Source organism: Jaculus jaculus, chromosome 19 (assembly GCF_020740685.1).
Source record: "Jaculus jaculus isolate mJacJac1 chromosome 19, mJacJac1.mat.Y.cur, whole genome shotgun sequence".
Classification (NCBI taxonomy): Eukaryota; Metazoa; Chordata; class Mammalia; order Rodentia; family Dipodidae; genus Jaculus; species Jaculus jaculus.
Window position 1 is genome coordinate 14,060,200 of NC_059120.1, and position 5,709 is coordinate 14,065,908.

A 5,709-nucleotide genomic window follows, 5' to 3' on the forward strand; every position below is an offset into this window, starting at 1 on the left:
TCAGTGGCTGGAGGCCCTGGTGTGCCAATTCTCTCTCTCAAAAAAATAACAAAAGTAGGATACAAGGCTGGAGAGATGGCTCGGTGTTTAAAGGTGCTTGCTTGCAAGTCTGATGACCTGGGTTTGATTTCCCAGTACCCAGGTAAAGCCAGATGCACAAAGTGGCACATGCACCTGGGGTATCTTTGCAGTGGCAGGGGCACCCATTCTCTATATCTGCCACTTTCTTGGTCTGTCTCTTTTAAATAAATAATTTTTTAAAACAGTAGGGGCTGGAGGGATGGCTTAGAAGTTCAGGCACTTGCCTGCAAAGCCAAAAGACCCAGGTTTGATTCCCCAGGACCCACGTTAGCCAGCTGCACACGGGTTCAAGAGCATTTGGAGTTCGTTTGCAGTGGCCAGAGGCCCTGGCTCGCCCATTCTCTCTCTCTTTCTCTGTCAAATAAATATATAAATAAAAACATTTTTAAAAATTTAAAAATAGGACACAATTTAGTATTGTGTTAGTTGCTTTTCTCATTGCTTTTGTGACGAAACCTCTGACAAGAAGCAGCTTAAGGGAGAAAGGATTGATTTGGGCTCATTGTTTGAGGATACAGTCCATCTTGGTGAGGAAGGTGTGGTGGCCGAACATGAGGCTACTTGCCCACATCTTAGAATAAACATCTTTCGATGCTCAGCTTGCTTCCTCCCTTGTCCTGTCTTATTCCATCCAAGGTCAAAATCTATGGGATGCTGCTATTATATCCATTTACGGTATGTCTTTCCGCCTAAGTCTGTTCCGAGATGCCCTCTCAGATGCACCTACAAGTGTGCCTCAATCTCCTACCAAGACGATTCTAAATCCACTCAAGTTGACAGTGATGAAAAACCATCACTATTTTTTGTTTGTTTGTTTGTTTTTTGGCCAGGGGCTCTCACGTAGCCCAGGTTGGTTCCCCAACTTACTATGTAGAGGAAGATGACCTTGAACTTCTGATCTTCCTGCCTCTACCACCCAGGTGCTGGGATTATTGACATGTGCCACTACACCTGGCCTAGAAGTGTTTTAAAGGCAAAATACACGCGACACTTATGACTTCATGTCTTCAGGCAGCCCCACGTATTGATACAGAGTCTTATCTAGCACAAGGCTGGCTTGGAACTCACTATGTCATCTAGGCTAGCCTCAAATTTGTATTAGTCCTGTACTTCAGCTAGAATTACAGGCATGCATCACCCTATCTACCTTACAGGCATGCATCACCCTATCTACCTTAGATGCAATCTCAAAAATAATAGTTTTTTTTTTTTTTTTTTTTTGAAACAAGATCTCACTCTTGCCCAGGCTAATCTGGAATCGAACTCACTCTGTAGCCCAGAATGACCTCGAATTCGCATCAGTCCTCCTACCTCAGCCTACTGGGGTGCTAGGATTAAAGGCGTGTGCCCTCACACCCAGTAATTCTTTAACATTTAGAGAAATATTGAAATACTGTTAAAATGTTATGTAGTCAAAGACTTATTTCAAAATAATAGAAATGGTAGGAAACTGGGAGTGTGGAAGACTGAAGATGAGCCTTGAAATAGAAATTATTTAAGCCGAGTGACAGGTCCATAGGAACTTTGTTATACTAGTATCTCAGCTTTTATGTACTAGAGATTTTCCATGATAGGTCACAGGAAGCAATCATTTACATTAGATCCCAGCAACCGGTTGGGAGCCAGATTCAGCAAGGATAAGAGAATGTTGAAATATGGGTTCCAAAGCCAGAATCCCAGTCCAGACCTGAGCTGCTATAATGAAAATATTGGCAATCAGATGGAACTAGTTCAAATTATTCCGTTATCAGTACCTCGAATTCCTGATCATGAAAATGAGACTCTGACTCATCTCCGGCAAACACCCTCAGCTCTTTTGAAATCCGGGGCTTTAAACAGCCCGGCTGCTCTCTGCATTTGTAAGTCATGCTTCCCCTGTGCGCCTTCTAGCACCTGCTTCACTGGGGCATTCCCTTCCCGGCTCGTCTTGTCATCTTGCTGATTTCGTTATCCACTCCATTCCTCAGCACGCTACTTTCTTTAGTTTCTCTAATGATTTCCACCCACCTCAGCCACCCTATGGCAGAGGCTTGTGTCAGCCTTCATGGTGACACGCTCCAGATATCACATCCTCTTCTCTAGCATTCCAATTTTTCTGACCCTGACCTCATTCTTGGCACTTCTTAGGACACTGAGAAAACAGAAGAACTTCCTCATGTTCCTTCATCATGGCTACCAGCCTTAAGCTGTTATTTCACTGTGGCCTTCTTTCCCCATGATACCAGCTCAGCTAGCCCTGCCCCTGAGGCTGAATCTCCGGCCTCCTATACCTCTCTCCTCAAACTGGTGTCTTGTGACACTCGCTTCCTTGTTGCCCTAACACACCAAAGATGTTCCTGCCTCGGGGCCTTTTCTATTATTATTATTGACAAGTTCCATACTTACAAACAATAAATCATGATAATTCCTCCCTCCCCCACCTTCCCCTTCACAAATCCACACTCTATCATATCCCCTCCCTCTCTCAATTTGTCTTTTTATTTTGATATCATCATCTTTTCCTCTTATTATGAGGGTCCGATGAAGGTAGTGCTAGGCGCGGTGAGGTCATGGATACTGAGGCCAATTTCTGGGCAATTGCATTGTAAGGAGTCCTATTCTTCCTTTGGCTCTTAAATTCTTTCTGCCACCTCTTCTGCAATGGACCCTGAGCCTCGGAGGGTGTGATAGAGATGTTTCAGTGCTGAGCACTCCTCTGTCACATCTTCTCAGCACTGCATTGCCTCTTGGGTCATCCCAGTGGTCTCTACCATAGGAAAAGAGAAGCGTCTTTAACCAAAAGTGAGAGTACATTAACATACGGGTATGTACCTTTTGTAAAGCGCTTACAGGGAAGTTTGGTGAGCATAATATATGCACTTAGCCAGACAAGAGCAGGCATTACCCTCCTAATGCTCATGATCACCCCCATCACAGGCTTTTGATTAGGTTTTCAGTACCAGGCATGTATTCCCTCCCATAGAGTGGGCCTCCAGTCCAATTAGAGAGCAGTTGGTTTCCCCCATAACAGACATGCCACTATCGCACCTGTTGAGTCATTTGGCCTGGCTGGCCAAACTTGAGGCTTATAGTATCCGCTGTTTTCACCACTGGTAACTTCTGCCTCCCATAGGACTACATGCAGTGCAATGTTTTCCAGCTTTCTGTGAGCTGATCTACAGGGAGGAGGTTTTCAGCTTAGGCCCAGCCTGATTTCTCAGTGACCTTGCAGCCCAGGCATGTGGAATCTTCAGTAATAGGGTCTTATCATCTATCTCTGGTGGGAAACCAAGAGCTTTGGCAATAGCCTATAATGTTTTGGGAGCATCAGAGACCTCCCGGGCCAACAACTCACTGGAAAGTGTCCCACCCCTGGCATTGAAAGTTTTTCTAGCAACAGTCTATGGCTTCTGGGTATGCCATTACTCAAAAAACTAGTTTTTCATATGGCTTATTCACAATTTCTTGAATTTTGATTAACTCTTTCCCCACCTTCTTTTTACTCAGTCTCTTCCCCTGACCTCACTAAGGCTATTTCACCCCCACAAATCTGTTCATCTAGTTACATATATACAATGCCATCCCCTTGAGTCCCCTCCTCCCTCTCTTACAGCTCTTTTCTAGCTTACTGGCCTCACACACAAGTCTAAACATTTTAGCTAGGATCCACATATGTAAGAGAACATGTGACATTTGACTTTCTGGGCCTGGGTTGCCTCACTTAATATAATCCCTTCCTGATCCATCCATTTCCCTGCAGATTTCATAATTTCATTTTCCTTTACTGCCAAATAAAACTCCATTGTGTAATGTACTACATCTTTATTAACCATTCATCAGTTGAGGGACATAAAGTCTGGTTCTATTTCCTAGTTACTGTGAGTAGAGCAGCAATTAACATGGATGTGCAAATATCTCCAAGGTAATGAGAAGAGTCCTTAGGTATGCCTAGGAGTGGTCTAGCTAGGTCATATGGTAAATCAATTTTTTAGCTGTCTCAGGAACCTCCACACTGATTTCCACAGGTTGTATCAGATTACATTCCCAGCAACAGTGTAGCAGGGTTCTTGTTTTTCTGCATCCTTGCCACAATTTACTGTTATTTGTTTTCTTGATGATAGCCATTCTGACAGGAATGACATGAAATCTTAAAGTAGTTTTAATTAGAATTTCCTGATGGCTAAGGATGCTGAAGATTTTTTAGATGTCTATATGCCATCTGCATTTCTTCTTTTGAGAACTCTCTATTTAGTTTCATAGCCCATTTTTTAATTGGGTTGTTTGATTTCTTATTATTTATTTTTCTGTGTTCTTTGTGTATCTTAGATATTAATCCTCTGCCAGATGTATAGTGGGAAAGATTTTCTCCTATTCTGTAGTTTGACTCTTTGCTCTATTCACAGTGTTTTTGTTATACAAAAGCTTTGTAACTTCATGAGATCCTAGTGGTTGATTAGTGGTTTTATTTCCTGAGCAACTGGGATTATATTCAGAAAGACTTTGCCTATTCCAATATGTTAAAGGGTTTCCCCTACTTTCCTGTAGCAGGTTCAGAGTTTCAGGTCTGATATTAAAGTCTTTGATCCATTTGGACTTGATTATTGTGCATGGAGAGAGAAAAAGGACCTATTTTCCTCCTTCTACATATAGATATCCAATTTTCCCAACACCATTTGTTAAAGAGGCTGTCTTTTCTACAATGAATATTTTGGGCATTTTTGTTAAAAATCAGATAGCTGTAGCTGCCTGGAATTACATCTGGGTCCTCTATTCTGTTCCATTGATCTACGTGTCTGTCTTTGTGCCAGTACCATGTTGTTTTTGTTACTATGACTTTGTAATATAGTTTAAAATTGGGCCTGGTGATACCACAAGCCTTATTTTTGTTGCTCAAATTTGTTTTGGCTACTTGAGGATTTTTTGTGCTTCAAAATGAATTTTAGAATTTTTTCTTCTATTTCTGTGAAGAATGCCATTAGAATTTTAATGGGGATTGCATTAAATATGTAAATTACTTTTGGTAGGATTGACATTTTCACAATATTGGTTCTTCTAATCCAAGAACATGGGATGTCTTTCCATTTCCAAATGTCTTCTGCAATTTCTGTCTTGTGTGTTTTAAAGTTTATTTATTTTTCTGATGCAATTGTGAATGGGAGTGATTCCCTGATTTCATCCTCTGCATGTTTGTTGTTAGTATATAGGAAAGCCGATGGGTGTTGTGTGTTTATTTTGTATACTGCTACATTGCTAAAAGTGTTTATCAGCTCTAACAGTTTGCTGGTAGTATTTAGGGTCTTTTATGTATAGACTCATATCACCTGCAAATAATAATTTCATCTCTTCCTTTCCAGTTTGTATCCCTTTTATGTGTGTCTCTTGCCTTATTGCGATAGCTGAGACTTCTAGTATTATATTGAATAAAAGTGGAGACAGTGAACACCCTTGTCTTGTTCCTGATTTTAGTGAAAAAGCTTCAAACTGTAGGTTTGTCATAAATAGCCTGTATTATGGTGGAATATGTTCCTTCTGCTTAAAGTTTATGTAGGACTTTTATCATGAAGGGATGTTAGATTTTGTCAAATGCTTTTTCTGCATCTATTGAGATGATCATGTGATTTTTGTCCTTCAGTCCATTTATATAGTGTA